The sequence below is a fragment of the Bombyx mori genome, chromosome 20 (assembly GCF_030269925.1).
Source record: "Bombyx mori chromosome 20, ASM3026992v2".
Lineage (NCBI taxonomy): Eukaryota > Metazoa > Arthropoda > Insecta > Lepidoptera > Bombycidae > Bombyx > Bombyx mori.
In genome coordinates, this window is record NC_085126.1 from 10,021,661 (window position 1) to 10,039,443 (window position 17,783).

Below are 17,783 nucleotides of genomic sequence, written 5' to 3' on the forward strand. Positions count from 1 at the left end.
AATAGCGTGTTATCAAACACATATTAAAACGACTCGACCTATCGGGAATGTTCTCGATAATTGTAGAGGTGTCATATCGACTATAAAAGCGTTGCAGAGATGACACGAAGCACTTAATAATCGAATCTACCCGAAGCGAAGCGGAAGAAGTGAATTGAAAATTTTAAAGTGTTCCTTAAGTGTTCTTAGTGTTTTATAGAGTTTTAATTTGTACTTCGGTTTTAGTTTTATTTATCCCGAACCCCAGCGCGTAGTAGTATAATGATAGTCCCACTCCACACATTGAAGTACGTGATTTGTACTTACCTCGCAATTTACTGCCACTAGAAATAATAAAAATGAACCACACCATTTATTCATTTACCGAAAAAAACAAAAACAGGTCTTGATTTATGAAGCATTGCGAAGCGCGATGGAATGCAAAGTCACCCCCGCGTTCACCCGGGATCGTTAACATCACGCGTCACAATTAATTTAGAATTCGATTACATTGCGTGCAAGAAAAAAGTTATCGAGTTCGCTTCTATTATATTTATTGTCTTACTTAAAACTTTTAGGCAACCAGAAGCAAAAGTAATTTAATCAAAAAGGCGGTAGGAGTTTGCTTCCTCCCAAAGCGTCCCAAAACATCAGCGTATAGCATCACCCAGTGATATACAAATGGTTTATTATTTTTTATTACCGCCAAGTCATTTCCCTATCCCCATAATTACATAATATATGCCTGATGCTGTAACCATTATCGGGGCTCTTTGTGTCGGGTTCTGGATGAAACGGGGAGGTTTAATGCCGATTCCCTGTCGTCTCATCATTTTTATGGGGGCTTTCGAGGTTTACACGCCATAAAAGTTTTACGCAAGAATCTGTCATGGTTTTGATGTGTGAACCGGATGCATGGTTCTAAAAGCCCGAAATTCAACTGATCTTCTGATGATAGATTCTTTATATAGACAATTTGGAGTTTCTCGGGCATCGATATGATGTGCCGTGTATTCGTGGTCATACGTGGTTTCCGATGATTCTCGGAAAGGCATTGAGTGTATTGTGCGGAACAGTAAAATGTCTTTGGTTCGAATTAGGTCCAAATATTTTTGGGAAAAGTATTAAAATTTCCGTCAAAAATTCGTTTTTCCTTAACTTGCCCTTCGACTCCTTGAGTAGGGGTGAAGCTGAGCTCACGACTGCTAAGCTACAACTAGGGATGGAACCCTCAGCCGCAGCCACCTTGTACTGGTGGTAGGACCTCTTTTACTGGTGGTAGAACCTCTGGTGAGTCCGCACGGGTAGGTACCACCGCCCTGCCTATTTCTGCCGTGAAGCAGTAATGCGTTTCGGTTTGAAGGGCGAGGCAGCTGTTGTAACTATACTGAGACCTTAGAACTTATATCTCAAGGTGGGTGGCGCATTTACGTTGTAGATGTCTATGGGCTTCAGTAAGCATTTAAGGTGGGACCACACCAGGTGGGCTGTGAGCTCGTCCACCCATCAAAGCTATAAAAAATATATTAAGAGATGAAGCTAAAATTTCAATTGTATCGCGACTGACCTACATTTTGAGTCAAAGCGCATGGCTGACTTCGAATTTAATTTCATTTATTTGATATTATGAACGTTAACATCTCGTTTCATTACTCCTTGACTTTAACCAATTAATTAATCATCGTAATGATAATACAATGCGGGTTGGTTGTACGAGAATTTTGTTAATAGTCGAGATCCAATTTTATTAATAACTAGCGACCCGCCCTCGCTTCGCTTCGGAAACATTAAAACACACATGAAACAAAAAAAAAAAATAAAAAAAAGTAGCCTATGTTCATCAGGGACAATGTCGGCTTCTAATGGAAAAAGAATTTTTCAAATCGGTCCAGTAGTTTCGGAGCCTATTCGAAACAAACAAACAAACAAATCTTTCCTCTTTATAATATTAGTATAGACTAGCGGCCCGTTCCGGCTCCGCTCGGGTCTTTACCAAAAATTACAACGATATTTGACGTTGTTTTATTTGTTAAAATAAAAGAACACTTATTGAGGCATAACTATAATAGTTAGACATATAATAATGTCTTCCACAAAGTCATAGTACATTATTTTATTCTATCATCAATAGTTTTCGCAGGGCACGCGATGTAAAGAATATTTAAGGTAATTTTTTTTACACCTTGTGTTACATTATTGGAGTTTTAGTAAGGATCCCTAATTTTTTTCAAAAAAGATTATAGCCTGTGTCACTCGGGAATAGTGTAGCTTCCAAACAGTGAAAGAATTTTTCAAATCGGTTCAGTAGCTTCGGAGCCTATTCAATACAAACAAACAAACAAACCTTTCTTCTTTATAATTTTAGTATAGATAATTTTTTTTTTTTTTTTGGAATTTTCTAGACACCTACGTTGTGGGCGTTTGCTATCGGATGTTCTAGAAAGAATTTGATTTCCGGTACCAACGAATGCCCTATATGATCATTATGAAGCTATCACTAGTTAAAGCGCGCGGTTTTCATTCATTGTAACAACTAGTTATTTTGTTTGTTGTATTTTTTGTATTAATATCATATTTTTAGAACTTTGTTACGACGTAACAATTCTGACAGGGAAATTCGCGGATTCGGACCGCACCGCTCAAACAGATTTCCGTGCGATTTAAATTCAAATCCCGACACAGTGACATCAAAAATCAAAACAAGTGACGCAGGACTACGTTGAAAGGCTATAAATCATTGGCAGGTTCGATGAGGCTATGACGTATGGGCTCGATCCAACAGACGCCAAATCGGCGAATGTCGTGAGCTAATTTGGAAACATTTAAATATGAAGCATTGAAGTTTGAATTTTTTTTAATTGATTAAGACCTATTTATCGCCTTTTTGGTATTTGCAATCATTGTCGGAATCTAACCAATTTTTTTATGGTTAATATTGTTAATAAGCTTTTAACACTACTCTACCTACGACGGCTTCATTCGACGCTTTGTTAAGCTCTACATTTGATAGAGTCATCATCATCATCATCGTCATCATCAGCCCACAGTCGCCCACAGCTGGACATAGGCCTCTCCCAATCCACTCCACTGAGCCCAGTCTTCGGCTCTCCTCATCCACCCCTTGCCAGCCACCTCTTTACTGGTGGTAGGATCTCTTGTGAGTCCGCGCGGGTGGGTACCACCACCCTGCCTATTTCTGCCGTGAAGCAGTAATGCGTTTCGGTTTGAAGGGTGGGGCAGCCGTTGTAACTATACTTGAGACCTTAGAACTTGTATCTCAAGATGGGTGGCGCATTTACGTTGTGGATGTCTATGGGCTCCAGTAACCACTTAACACCAGGTGGGCTGTGACCTCGTCCAACCATCTAAGCAATAAAAAAAAAAAAAAGAATAGAAAAACCCATAGACTCGCGTAATCAAAATTTCCTTTTCTTGAGATTATCCACTTAATGGATACTATTGGACGCAATTTCAAACATTCCTAGCCGCGTCGAGCAAGCGATACCGTCACCTTGAGCGGCGATAGAGGCGTCTCCGATCATTGATTGATGTCTGTTTTTGTCTACAATTACTCTAAGAACATTATCCGATAGTCGAGATGATTCTTACTATATCGCGTTCGCGGATCGTGAGTTATGGCGCGCTGGTGAAATATCGTGTGCTCAGTTATTACTTTTAGGCTGTAATTTCGAGAGTATTCTTTCGCCATAAATAATGTTTCTTTGAATTCGGCGCTTTGTTCTGTGAGAATAGCGAATACGCGAAACGGTCGGCATTTTTTGCTGTTAGTCTCAATTGCTAAATGCTTGGATAATCACATGGATACAGATTATTAAGTCTGTATATCGCAATGCCAAAGCAGTGCTATTTTTCCAACTGGAAAGGCAAAGGTATCATCTTATACAGCCGGTCCTTTTGTGTATTATATTTTAAGTTATGTTATGAATTGATTAATTTGAAACATTAATCAATTGGCATTAAATTATATGAAATATGGGATGACATATTATTATAATCTCAGTAAAATGGTAGTTAGGTATTTACTGAGACTTTTTCAGGGGACTTTTTGGAAGATCCCGAGGCGCTACGGTCAGCGGCTTTGTGTGATTTCCCACATTTATACACTTTCACAGATGCTAATCAGTTAATAAACCTCCTTTATGAAATATTTAAACCTGGTAAAACACTAAATACACAAAACAATTCGCAATACGCAAAACTTCGCTCCTCGGAGCCCGAAAAGTAACGCGATACATACGCCTATATGGCAAAATATTACTTAAGTTAGCTGTCAATGTCATTCATCAGTCTAGTCATCATTCGTCAAGGTATCAAACAATACAGCCTAATATTGTATATATTCTGTTATATAAAATATAATGGAGTGATAAATAATACGGATGAAATGAGATGAAGTTGATTTATTTGAGACTGTAATCAATTGGGGTGAAATTAAACGAAACGAGATGAGACGGAATGAAATATAGTCTCAGTAAAATGGTGGTTATTTATCGATATTTTTCAGTGGACATTTTGGGGAACCCGAGAACCTTCATCAAGCGGGTTTATTTTATTTTACCACATTTTTGCACATTTATAGATACTAAACAGTTAATAAAACTCAGTTATTACGCATTTCAACCTGAAGAAATACTAAATTAACAAAACAATTCACAAAACTGCACTGCTGGTGTTCCCGCTAAATCTTACAAATTAAAAAAAATGTCAATGTCACTACAGCTTGCTAGTCTATGGTTGTCATTGACGCGTGAGATGATAATGTTGATGAGGCTAACTTATTTAGCATGTGCAAGCTGGAGTCATCTCCCAAAAGGCATCCGTTGTCATTCGATAAATTTCTGGATTAGCGTTATGTTGATATCTATCCTAGTGAAACCAACAACTTCTTTAGATTACAGGGATATTATTAATAGCTATGCTAAAACGACACATCGCTCAACCCTGACCGCAGTTATTTCCGGCCAATGACTCAATGGCTTATAAATCAAGCCACATTCCTACTTCCCAAAAAAGTTTTTGGGTTATTTCTTTGGTTAACCAAATTATCAAGCGAACAAAATGCCCAGTCGCTGCCGAATTAGCCTCTGAATACCCTCAAAACTACACATTAAATATTACGCAATGTATACATAAGTGGCTCTGAGGTAATTTCAAGGTTATAATTAGGTGATCTCACGACAATAGTAAAGGACAGAGGCATAAAAGACCGGGCGATATCCGGAGCTATTATCCGGGTCCGTGGGCGCTATTCGCGTCACGAAATATACAAAATTTAAGGTTTTTCCTTATAAGTTTACATAGAAAATATGCTGTAGCAAAAATAAAATTGCAACATCTAATTTGTGGCATATAATTGGAATTTTCGTGTTGCCTGATTATTTTTTTCCTTGTCTAATCGTTGGTAGCCTGAGGCTATTCCAACTACTCGCAAACCGGTAGGTGAGCTCACCGGCTCAACCTGAGAACTCTGAGAAGATCCGGCGAGAAACTCAGCTAGCTTTATCCATGAATGTTTATTTTACTCAACAAATAGGTAATTCTGATTCATCAACGCCCACTATTATCGTGAATGTCAAGTATATAATTTTAAAATACTAGCTGTACCCGCCCGCTTCGCTGGGAACTTAAAACTAACATTATTATTTCTCACCCCCACGAAGATTCTCATCATTAACGCCCCCGCAACTGGTGTAGGGAGTCCAACACTCATATAAATATTAGGCTAACTATTAAGTAAATGTATTTTCTACACGGATACCTAGTTTCAAGTCAATCGGATGCACGGTACTGAACCGATTTGAAAAATTCTTTCACTGTTTGGAAGCTACACTATTCCTAAGTGACATAGGCCATAATCTTTTTTGAAAAAATCTAGGGATCGTTACTAAAACTCCAATAATGTAATTCAAAGTGTAAAAAAAATACCTGAAATGTTCTTTACATCGCATACATCGTATACAATGTACTACGACTTTGTAGAACACATTATTATTTACACAAAGTGTCGCGACAGCATATGTTTAACTATTATAGTTATGCCGCAATAAGTGTTCTTTTATTTAAAAAAATAAAACAACGTCAAATAGCGTTGATTTTTTTTTAAAGATCCGAACGGCCCCCTTGTTAACTATAAGCGACTAGCTGACCCGGCAGACTTCGTAGTGCCTCAATCGATAAATAAAAGACCTAAACTTTTGTATAAAATAAACTTAAAACAAACAAAAGGAATCCGTCGGACGGGGGACACATCAAAGGAAAAACAAAATTGTTATTTTTATTTTATTCCGAGAATTTTCATGTTTATCTACCTTTTAAACCTTCCCTGGACTTCCACAAATAATTCAAGACCAAAATTAGCCAAATCGGTCCAGCCGTTCTCGAGTTTTAGCGAGACTAACGAACAGCAATTCATTTTTATATATGAGTCGACTATTATCAAAGCCGGCAATGTGACTTTTGGACAATTATTGGTAAATCAGAAAAACGAATTATTGACTTTGTATTCCATTGGCAGTCACAAAACTCTTCTGAACGACATCTTAGATAAATAACAGGTTAAGTATTAACCTTTATTTAATGCAGGTTTTGAACCGTATTCTTTGAAGGAGACGATTATATTCAAATCAATCTGTATTGACATATCAATAACATTTTTTTGTCCAAATGCACAGATTGCCACTTTTGATAATAGACGACTTTTGATAATAGATTAGATAGAAAGGTTGCGATGTATCGAGCCATTACGAGTCCTAATCAGTCGCATTAAATATTTTAAAATGCAAACATGGAGTGATCGCGGCGATATGTTAGGCTTATGTTGTTTACATCAAGTTATGAGCGGTACTGTCGACTCCCAATCCATCCTCAATAAATTCTCTTTGAAGGTGCCATCCAGGTTACCTTGTCGCCCCGTTGCTCTTTTCAGCACCCGCTTTAGCAGAACCAATCTAGGCAAGCACTCACCTACTCCTCGTCTAACTAACCTTTATAATAATCTAGTTAGAAAAGCTGAAAAACTTTAACATATTTGGCGATTCCCTTCCAATATTCAAGAACAAAATTATAAAAACTTGTTGTTGAACCTCAGCCTCAGCCTCGGTCTGAGTACTCGGGTATTACTGTCCTTGTTGTCTTTCTTTTGTTTTTAATTTTTTATTATTATTAAAATTAAATATTATTGTTAAATCTTTATTGATATATTAATGTAATGCATGTTGTGATTGCCTCTAATTAGAGTTGCAGTTATCAATTGCTCTATACATGTCAATGTTATTTTATGTCTTACTGTAAACCCTGTCGGTAATCCTTAAATAAATAAATATTGTATAACAACCTCGTAAATCAGTGTTCAATAAAAGTGTACAGTATCTAATAATAAAACAAATAAACAAATAATTAGCGTATACATTAATTCATCCATATCAGAACTTATCGTGGCATACAAAATATAAAACCCAAAAAGATTTACGCTAAAAATTAATTTCATTTTTTTGAAACCGGTCAGGACTTTTGTTTTTTATTGCTCTTGTAGGCAGACGAGCATTCGGCCCACCTGATGGTGAGTGGTTACCGTCGCCCGTGGACTTCAGCAATGCCAGGGGCAGAGCCAAGCCGCTGCCTACCGCCGCAGGATGTTTCAGTGAAGCTATAAAATAACAGTTCTGTTATCAGTCCTTGATGTGTATGCAAATTTTCAAGTTAATCGGACATCTTGAGGTCGGCGAAAACAACGTTAAATACAAACAGACATACATACCAAGATAGTTAGTGTGTTAATAATTTCATGAAGTCGTCGTGGCCTAAAGGATAAGACGTCCGGTGCATTCGTATGTAGCGATGCACCGGTGTTCGAATCCCGCAGGCGGGTACCGATTTTTCTAATGAAATACGTACTCAACAAATGTTCACGATTGACTTCCACGGTGAAAGAATAACATCGTGTAATAAAAACCAAACCCGCAAAATTATAATTTGCGTAATCACTGGTGGTAGGACCTCTTGGGAGTCCGCACGGGTAGGTACCGCCACCCCGCCTATTTCCGCCGTGAAGCAGTAATGCGTTTCGGTTCGAAGGGTGTGGTAGCCGTTGTAACTATAGTGAGACCTTAGAACTTATATCTCGAGGTAGGTGGCGCATTTACGTTGTAGATGTCTATGGGCTCCAGTAACCACTTAACATCAGGTGGGCTGTGAGCTCGTCCACCCATCTAAGCAATAAAAATAAAAAAAAACGAAAATTTTTAAAGTTCTAAGCCGTCATCCGTGTGAATGAAACAACCTAATAGTTTCAGTGCTTCGTGACCAATATCGGGACCTGTGTGCTTAGCGCGAGTTTTTTAACGTTCTCGATAGCGTAAAAGTTAACTTAAATTTGTATGCAGTTGGAGCAGCGCCCCTAGCGGCAAACGTTCGCAAACTCTAGACAAATTTGAGTTTTTTTTTTTTTTTATTGCTTAGATGGGTGGACGAGCTCACAGCCTGGTGTTAAGTGGTTACTGGAGCCCATAGACATCCACAACGTAAATGCGCCACCCACCTTGAGATATAAGTTCTAAGGTCTCAAGTATAGTTACAACGGCTGCCCCGACCCTCAAACCGACACGCATTACTGCTTCACGGCAGAAATAGGCAAGGTGGTGGTATCTACCCGCGCGGACTCTCAAGAGGTCCTACCACCAGTAATTACGCAAATTATAATTTTGCGCGTTTCATTTTTATTACACGATGTTATTCCTTCACCGCGGAAATCAATCGTGAACATTTGTTGAGTACGTCTTTCATTAGAAAAATTGGTACCCGCCTGAGATTCGAACACCGGTGCATCGCTCAACACGAATGCACCGGACGTCTTATCCGTTAGGCCACGACGACTTCCAAAAACGTTTACGTTTACGCTATCGAGAACGTTAAAAAACTCGCACTAATCACACTGAACTTGAAGTATACGCCCGCTCCGTACCGTGGGCGCGTTGAAAATAAATTCCACTAACATCAAAAGGACATCATCAAATTTTCTTAGCTAACGAAATCTAATAAGTGAGTCTACGTTCAAACGAACGTTTCTCGTAAACGTAAATATACTACAAAAAAAAACTAATTTCCCTCCCCTTTGAACAAGAATGAACCATTGAAGACAAACAGCAACTCAATTTGCGAAGCTAACAAAATATTTATTATGACTCAACAGAAGATATTGGATTATTTCGTTTAAGATTTTTCTTTTGCAAATGAAAACGCTGGTCTTCCGCTGTTATGTTAAGGGCGAAGGCCTGGGTATGGAGAGCTTATACAAATAAGCCCCTTTTAATTCATCGACCTGACCGTGACTGTCACCGGAAGGAGACTACTGACAGCTCATTAGAACCACTCAGCACCCACTGCGCACCGTCTCGTCGCATGGCGTCCACTCATTGTCGACAGGTGGTCCACGGATGGGCGCTGCGTGGTTGACGAGTGGACGTCGCTTTAACGAATTTTCAGTAGTCTATTAACTATTGGTATGTGTCGTCCTCGCGTGAATCATTCGTGGCAGCGTTGGCAATGCGCAGTCACCGTAAGGCCCAGGCTGCACTACGCTGAAACCGCAGCGGTTATTAACCGTGTGAGTTTATGAAACACGAAAACGAATACAAGCGGCCGCACTTGCGGTTTTTTTCCGCGACTGATTTTAAATGCTATGAATACCATGGACGGCCCGCCGCACCAACACATCTATTCTCAGGCAATTAAAAATAGAAAAGATTCAACGTCTATCCACAATCTGCCTATAAAGAATATTGCGGTATTTTGGTCATGTTGCACGTAGGGATACCAGCAATTTGGAACACCTTGTGGTGACCGGTAAAATAGAGCGAAAAAGGCCTAGGGGTAGAGGTCCCAAACGATGGTCGGACCAAATAGCGGAGGAACTGGGGATACCTATCAGCGACGCACTCCACCGGGCTGCAGGGCGGGATTGATGGAGACAGTTGGTTGACGAAATCGGACAGAGTCACGGTCCTCAGCAGTGAGGGACCGATCGAAGAGAGAGAGAGAGAGATTTTAAAACCGCGAAATGTTACAAAATTGTCGCGGAAAAAAACCGCAACAAAATTTGTAATCCATAGAACTAGGTATCCGTGCACGCACTATGCGTAACCGCGGGCGGTTTTTTGAAATATCAAATACATTTGCGAAATTTTGTTTCCATGAAACTTGGCTACTGACATCCGATAGTAATTGAAAAAATTCTTTAGGGGTTTTCTTAAATTTTGATATTTCTTATGAAAGAATTTTTTCTCAAATCTACGGCTAGTAAATTGGTTAGACCCAACATTTGTGAAATTTTCGTTGTCTTTTTATCTATTTCTTAGTACCACTGTTACTGCTCTTTTGAAATTTTTCCATCTTCAAACTGTGAAAATCGCGGGCGCATTCGCGGTTAATAATTGTAGTGTGTGCGTCTTAAGCGGTTTCGCGGTTACAGCGGTTAACCGCTCCCGGGAAAAAACCGTAGTGCGGCCTAGGCCTAAGACAAGCATGCAGTTGTCGCCGAGTGGTGAACCCGCCGTCCGCGCGTGGTGGGCTTACGACCGACGCGACCCGGTGTTGCTACGGAGTTGATGTAGTGAGCGCATACCCATACAAGTCCATATAAAGAGTACTGACCACACGAGGCGAGGTGGTCCGGAGTGAGTGCCGGGTGGCTCTAATGAACTGCGACCTTAACTCCCCAAAACCTTTAAATAGCTTGCATCAACTTTACCGCCCCGGAACATTTGAACACACACACATACACAGAAAAAGGCATTTATTGATGTAAATAAACAATCAAATTCTCAGCCCATATAGCATAAAATAGAGCCAATAAATCAATGGTTCACGATAAACCAGTCCAAATAACCCGAGCTTTAACAAAGCTTCTGTATTCTAGATAAAGAAGCTTTATTAAAGCAGCCCTACATCTCGCCCCAGTTGCACCCTTCCGTAATTCTCATGTAAATAAAGATTTTGCAAAACATTAATTTACACAAGGTTACACAAGAACAAATCGTATGCTATTGTGAATAAGGATTAGTTTTCATATCGTTCTCTGATTGGCAGATACAGTTGGATAAATAAATGAACAAAAAAATATGCTTTTGTCCGGTTTTGTTTCCCTGTGTACCAGGAACACATGCCGATCTAAAATGTTTACACCAAAATCTATTTCTTTCACAAATATGTGCTAAAGGCGAAACTAATCTGAACCTTAAGTATTAGGCTTACGTTTTAAATTAATAAGACAGTCTTGCGATTCAGAAAACGTGTATCGCCCGTGAGTGTTGGTTTCCAGGGAGAAATATAACAAACAAGTAGCAACTTGGCTGTGCCCCTGGCGTTGCCAATGTCCACGAGCGATGGTAACCAGTTACCATCAGGTGGGCCGTATGTTCGTCTATCTACAATGGCAATAAAAAGAAAAATAGTTTTAATATTCAAAGAAACATACCGATGAAGTTACCGTTTGAAGGGCGGGGCAGCCGTTGTAACTGTAACTATAGTTGAGACCTTAGAATTTATATCTCAAGATGGGTGGCGCATTTACGACGTAGATGTCTATGGGCTCCAGTAATTACTCAACACCAGGTGGGCTGTGAGCTCGTCCATCCATTTAAGCAATAAATAAAAAATCTGTACCTACCCCCGCAAAAGTACATTTCTAAAGAAACAGATAACTCAATACAAACAAGATATATATTTTTCGTTGCTGCGAACCGAAATAACAGGAAGGAGTTTCTTTAGTGTTCCTCCTCTAAATAATCATAATTCCTTTGACGTCAAGTGTCGGAGCGAGTATTCTTTGATGGCGCAAAAGTAAGAAGAAATTCGACCGCTCAAACCTGATCAAAGCTGTGTTATTTGCATCGTAATGATGTACCAGATCTTCGGGTCAACTGACAAGAGTTCATTCCGTTTTAATATTAATTCCTTTTAGTGCTTTCCGAGTCTTTCGGGAGTCAGCCGACGAGATCAGAAGATTACTGTATAATAGATCCTTGGGCTGTTATTTTAGTAAGACGTATTTTGAGTCCGGACGACATTAGAAAATTTTCTGGAACACCTCGCTAGAGAAAAAACAAAATGGAAATCGTTGGAGGAGGCCTTCACCTGAGAGGAGTCCATGCGTATGGTTTAATAAAAGTAATAACATAAATATCTTAAAATAAATTTGTGTTAATTGCACGGAATAAAGAGCTTTTTCATAAAAAAAATCTTGTGTATTTGAGTCCGTGCATGTTGGTGCCACAATTCTATTACTGTTACGAAGCAATGATGTGGCTTTTTAAGGTGCTGCCGATTTACAATGCCAACGTAAATGCGGCCACGCACCTTGAGACAAGAGTTCTAAGGTCTCGGTTTTATCAGTACAACGGCTGCCCCGTTTTTCGTGGTACCTACCCGTGCGGACTCAAAAAACGTCCTACCGTCAATAATAAACTTCAGCATTAATTTGTTTTCAAAATAAATATGATTTTTTTTTTTTTCTCCTCCTCCTCTCGTCGTTTCCGCAGTGTTGAGGGTCGTGACCATCATATTTTGATAGAATTTTGCTTCTTGCAATGTCCCTCCAGCGCCTCCGATCATTGGCTGCATGAAGGGCTTTGGGTATAGAATTCCTAGTGTGGTGCGGTTTTGGTCGAACCACCTTGTCGGACTGCGCCCACGTGGTCTCTTTCGCTCAATCTTCCCTGTCACGAATAGTCTCTCTAGGTTGTCGGGTGTTTTCCGAGCAACAAAAAAAATGCATTTCTTTAACGTACCTAATCAAATTATTTCAAAGCGTATACTAATTCATCTTTTCATTTATGAAATTCGTCGTTAAAAGAGAGCACAATCTATAATATATATATTTTTTGGTTAGATGGGTGGACGAGCTCACAGCCCACCTGGTGTTAAGTGGTTACTGGAGCCCATAGACGTCTAGGACGTAAATGCGCCACCCACCTTGAGATATAACTTCTAAGGTCTCAGTATAGTTACAACGGCTGCCCCACCCTTCAAACCGAAACGCATTACTGCTTCACTGCAGAAATAGGCGGGGTGATGCTACCTACACCAGTAAAAAAATGTGGCGCCGCTGTATTTCGCACATTACACCACAGTAAAAGCCTGCAAGGGCCGATAGAAACCGAATGCGTAAAGAACAGGCCTCGCTGAATACAAATCGCCGTCAATAGAAGCACTACGCGCAGACGGAAAGTTGAATCAGAACGTTAAATGACTTCGGGTTGGATTTATTTGCGATCGAAATTTCTTTGGCGGAAACTTCGAATTAATCGTGAAACAGCATCACGATTTAGTGAGGCGTGTCTTTAATACGTTACAACTACGTTAAGTTGTGAATTTTTGTCATTTTTGAAAAAGACCACAAAGCTTTTATTAGACCCTTTGAAGTCGTCGTGGCCTAAAGGATAAGACGTTCGGTGCATTCGTATATAGCGATGCACCGATGTTCGAATCCCGCAGGCGGGTACCAATTTTTCTAATTAAATACGTACTTAACAATTGTTCACGATTGACTTCCACGGTGAAGGAATAACATCGTGTTATAAAAATCAAACCCGCAAAATTATAATTTGCGTAATTACTGGTGGTAGGACCTCTTGTGAGTCCGCACGGGTAGGTACCACCGCTCCGCCTATTTCTGCCGTGAAGCAGAAATGCGTTTCGGTTTGAAAGGTGGGGTAGCCGTTGTAACTATACTGAGACCTTAGAACTTATATCTCAAGGTGGGTGGCGAATTTACCTTGTAGATGTCTATGGGCTCCAATAACCACTTAATATCAGGTGGGCTGTGAGCTCGTCTACCCATCAAAGCAATAAAATAAAACCCTGATGTGATACAACTTGAATGTCTCCATCGATCCGGAGAGATATTGTCGAAGCCTGAAGTACTATCTACAGCGGCCTCCCCTATTCGGAACATAAGAGTGTTTTACATCAAGTACGATTAGAACTATTTTAAAAGTTTTATTCCACTGTTTTTTACTATAGTTAATATAATATGTATGGAAATGGCAGTGCAAGGTAGAGGTAGATTTTGAAAATCTTTTGGCCTGAGACGATCACTAACAGAAAGACACCAAAGGAGAAAGAGATCCTTACGCGGAAGTGGCATTGGATTGGTCATATATTGAAAAAACCCGATAACCAACTAACCAAGGAAGCACTGACCTGGAAAGTGTCTGGCAAAAGGAAGAGAAGCCGTCCCAGAACAACTTGGTGTCGCTCGGCGGAGCAGGAGCTAGGCGTTTTGGGTATGACGTGGGAAGAGCTAGAATAGACTGCCCAAGACCGATGTAAATGGAAGGATTTGATTCGAGCCCTACACCCCAGCAGATGCTAATAAGAAAGAAAGAAGAAAGAAGAAGACGGAGTGTGTGCATGACGATATGAGAGAGAGAGGAGTGAGTGCTGAGATGACGGTCGATAGAAAAGAATGGAATAGAAAAATAAGTTACCCCACCTTATGGGATAAGGTGGAGACAAAGAAGAAGAATATATCTCCGCCGTTCCAAAAACTGTACAGTTTTTGTGGTCACGGAGCGCAAACATTTGGATATTATGCTGACTACCGTCTATTTTTAGATTCAAATCTATTATTTCTCGTCTACTTAGTGTTCATCATGACTAATGATCGTGGTTGGTGATCATCATTCTAGTACGACCACATAAATCTAAACTTTCTTCTTATAACTTGCCTAGGAACATGCGTTACTTCTGAACCGTCAGCAAATGTGACAAACGACAACAGATTTAATTAGTACTTCATTGAAGTAGGTGGAATTCCCGTAAAAGTTACAGTAAATTTCCGTTTACATTTTCGAACCTCCAAGAAAACGGTTAAAAGATTTTTAAGTCGAGCTTTAAGAGCCTCTTTCGGGGCCCGATAAAACTTTTATACTAATTGCATATTAAGAAAGACCTTAAAATGTTTCAGTGCTTAGATTTAAGATTTGATAACAGTCGTACTTAATTTTCGGTTAGGGAACAGGCTATTATTTTCAGCCCAATTTCTTTGTCGTGGGTTTTGCCAGTCCGGACGGGTTGATACCGCTATCCTTTCTATACTTAGTGCATCTATGCGTAACTATGAAGGATGGGGAAGTCGTTACGTAATAAAATTTAAGCTTATATTCACGATTCGAAGTCCAAAGACTCCCGTTGGGAAGTCATAGTGGGTGGACGAGCTCACGGCCTACGCGGTGTTAAGCGGTTACTGGAGCCCATAGACATCTACGACGTAAATGCGCCACCAACCGGGCATACCTTTATTATTATGAACAAAACCAGAAATGACAGTAAGTTAAATATGAGAACAGGAAAGTTGGCTCCGAAGTCGACTAAAACTTTTGCGTTACCCAATAAAAACTGTCAAAGAACGTATTAAGTTCAAATATACTCTGTAAATACAATTTAACTTCAACGATTTGTGTCGCGTCTGATTCTAAGCGACTGATCGTGTATTTGACGACAGAAAGTAGGACTAACTTATTAACAATCAATCTAACTACTTTATTTATTAGCAAAGGTATCGCTGTCTTCAAGAACCACGCATATTACAATGTATATGTCGCAACCTAGCTTCGGTTCATCCTCATCATCCTGCTACCCATCCATGAAGTCGTCGTGGCCTAAAGGATAAGACGTTTTTTTTTTTTTTTTTTTTTTTATTGCCCTTGTAGGCAGACGAGCATACGGCCCACCTGATGGTGAGTGGTTACCGTCGCCCATGGACTTCAGCAATGCCAGGGGCAGAGCCAAGCCGCTGCCTACCGTTTAATACTCTCCACAAGCCTCGTTTGAAGAAGGACATGTCATAGCGCTCGGGAAACACCGTGGAGGGGAGCTCATTCCATAGCCGGATGGTACGTGGCAAAAAAGACCTCTGGAAACGCACTGTGGATGACCGCAGTGGCTCCAGGTAGTATGGATGAACTCTACTCCGGTAGCGGGCGGTGCGATGGTAAAAACGAGATGCCGGTATCATCTCGAACAATTCCTCAGAGCACTCCCCATGGAACATACGGTACAAAATACAGAGGGAACCGAAGTCCCTCCGCAGACCCAGAGGTTCCAAACGATCCGTGAGACCGGGATTATCGACAATCCGAACGGCCCTTCTCTGTATGGAGTCAAATGGAAGAAGCTGGTATTTGGGAGCCCCGGCCCAGAGATGGGAGCAGTACTCCACGCGAGGCCGGACTTGTGCTTTATAAAGCAAAAGCCTTTGTCCAGGCGTGAAGTACCGCTTCGCTCTGTTGAGGACTCCCAGCATTTTGGACGCCAACTTGGCTTTGCCTTCCAAATGACTCCGAAACTGGACATCGCTCGAAATATCGACCCCAAGTATCCCAATACTCTCGGAAGGTTGCAGGGATACTCCTTGGAATTGCGGCGCCATGACAAAGGGGTCCTTCTTCGCAGTGAACGCGCAAACTTGTGTCTTTAACGGGTTGAATTGAACCAAGTTCAATTCACCCCATTTGGAGACTCGCCCCAGAGAGTTCTCCACTTCAGACACAAGTTTTGATCGTCTCTCTTGCACCACGCTCCGAGAGAGACTCTGATGGCCGATATATCGCGCATCCCCCGTGCTGTCATCCGCATAGCAATGCATGCCATCAATAGACAGCATGTCATTGATATACAGGATGAAAAGCGTGGGGGAGAGCACCGAACCTTGTGGAACGCCAGCGTTAATGGTCATGGTATCAGAACAGTCACCGTCTACAACGACCGTGATGCTCCGCCCATCCAAAAAGCTAGCGATCCACTTGCAGAGACCCTCGGGGATTCCGTAAGATGGTAGCTTCGACAGAAGTGCCCTATGCCAGACCCTGTCGAAGGCCTTCGCGATATCAAGGCTCACAGCAAGAGCCTCGCCCTTGCTCTCCAAGGCTTCAGCCCACCTGTGAGTAAGGTATACAAGAAGATCGCCAGCTGAGCGACCGTGACGGAAACCGTACTGTCGGTCACTGATCAGCTGGCGATCCTCCAGATACTTCAGGAGTTGTATATTAATTATTCGCTCCATCACCTTGGAAAGCAAGGAAGTTATCGCGATAGGCCTATAGCTCGATGGGTCCGACCGGTCACCCTTCTTGGGGATAGGGTGGACGTGGGCAGTCTTCCATGAAGACGGAACCCTGTTAGTGCAATAAGAGAGGCGATACAAACGCGTTAGCGCAGGTGTCAGCTCAGGGGCGCACGTTTTCAGAACCACTGCAGGGATGCCGTCTGGCCCGCTCGACTTATGGACGTCCAGGAGTCGGAGTTCCCGCCTGACTGCACACTGTGTAAAGCAGATCTCCGGCAGGGAACTATCACACCGGAGGATGTTCGGTGGTGTGGCACCCCCGTCGTCCACAGTCGAGTTCGAGGCGAAGAGTTTGACCAGAAGGTCAGCCTTCTCTTTCGCACTATGGGCCAGACTGTCATCGGACTTGCGTAGTGGTGGGAGACTAGACCTGCAAAAGTTACCTGCACGTCCGGTGCATTCGTTGTTGCGATGCACCGGTGTTCGAATCCCGCAGGTGGGTACCAATTTTTCTAATGAAATACGTACTTAACAAATGTTCACGATTGACTTCCACGGTGAAGGAATAACATCGTGTAATAAAAATCAAACCCGCAAAATTATAATTTGCGTAATCACTGGTTGTTGTTACTAACCTTATACTCTTTGCTAATTACGATATTTTTACTTGTCAAAAGTGAAGTCAGTCGCACAATAAATGTCGTTGCAACCACACACAGTT

General features: G+C 41.1%; 1 protein-coding gene across 4 annotated transcripts in view; it reads right to left on the reverse strand.

The window, feature by feature from the left end:
- The window catches only part of LOC101740004 (KH domain-containing, RNA-binding, signal transduction-associated protein 2), a 284,259-nt gene that overhangs the window by 218,309 nt on the left and 48,167 nt on the right, over positions 1 to 17,783 (reverse strand). The window lies entirely within an intron of this gene.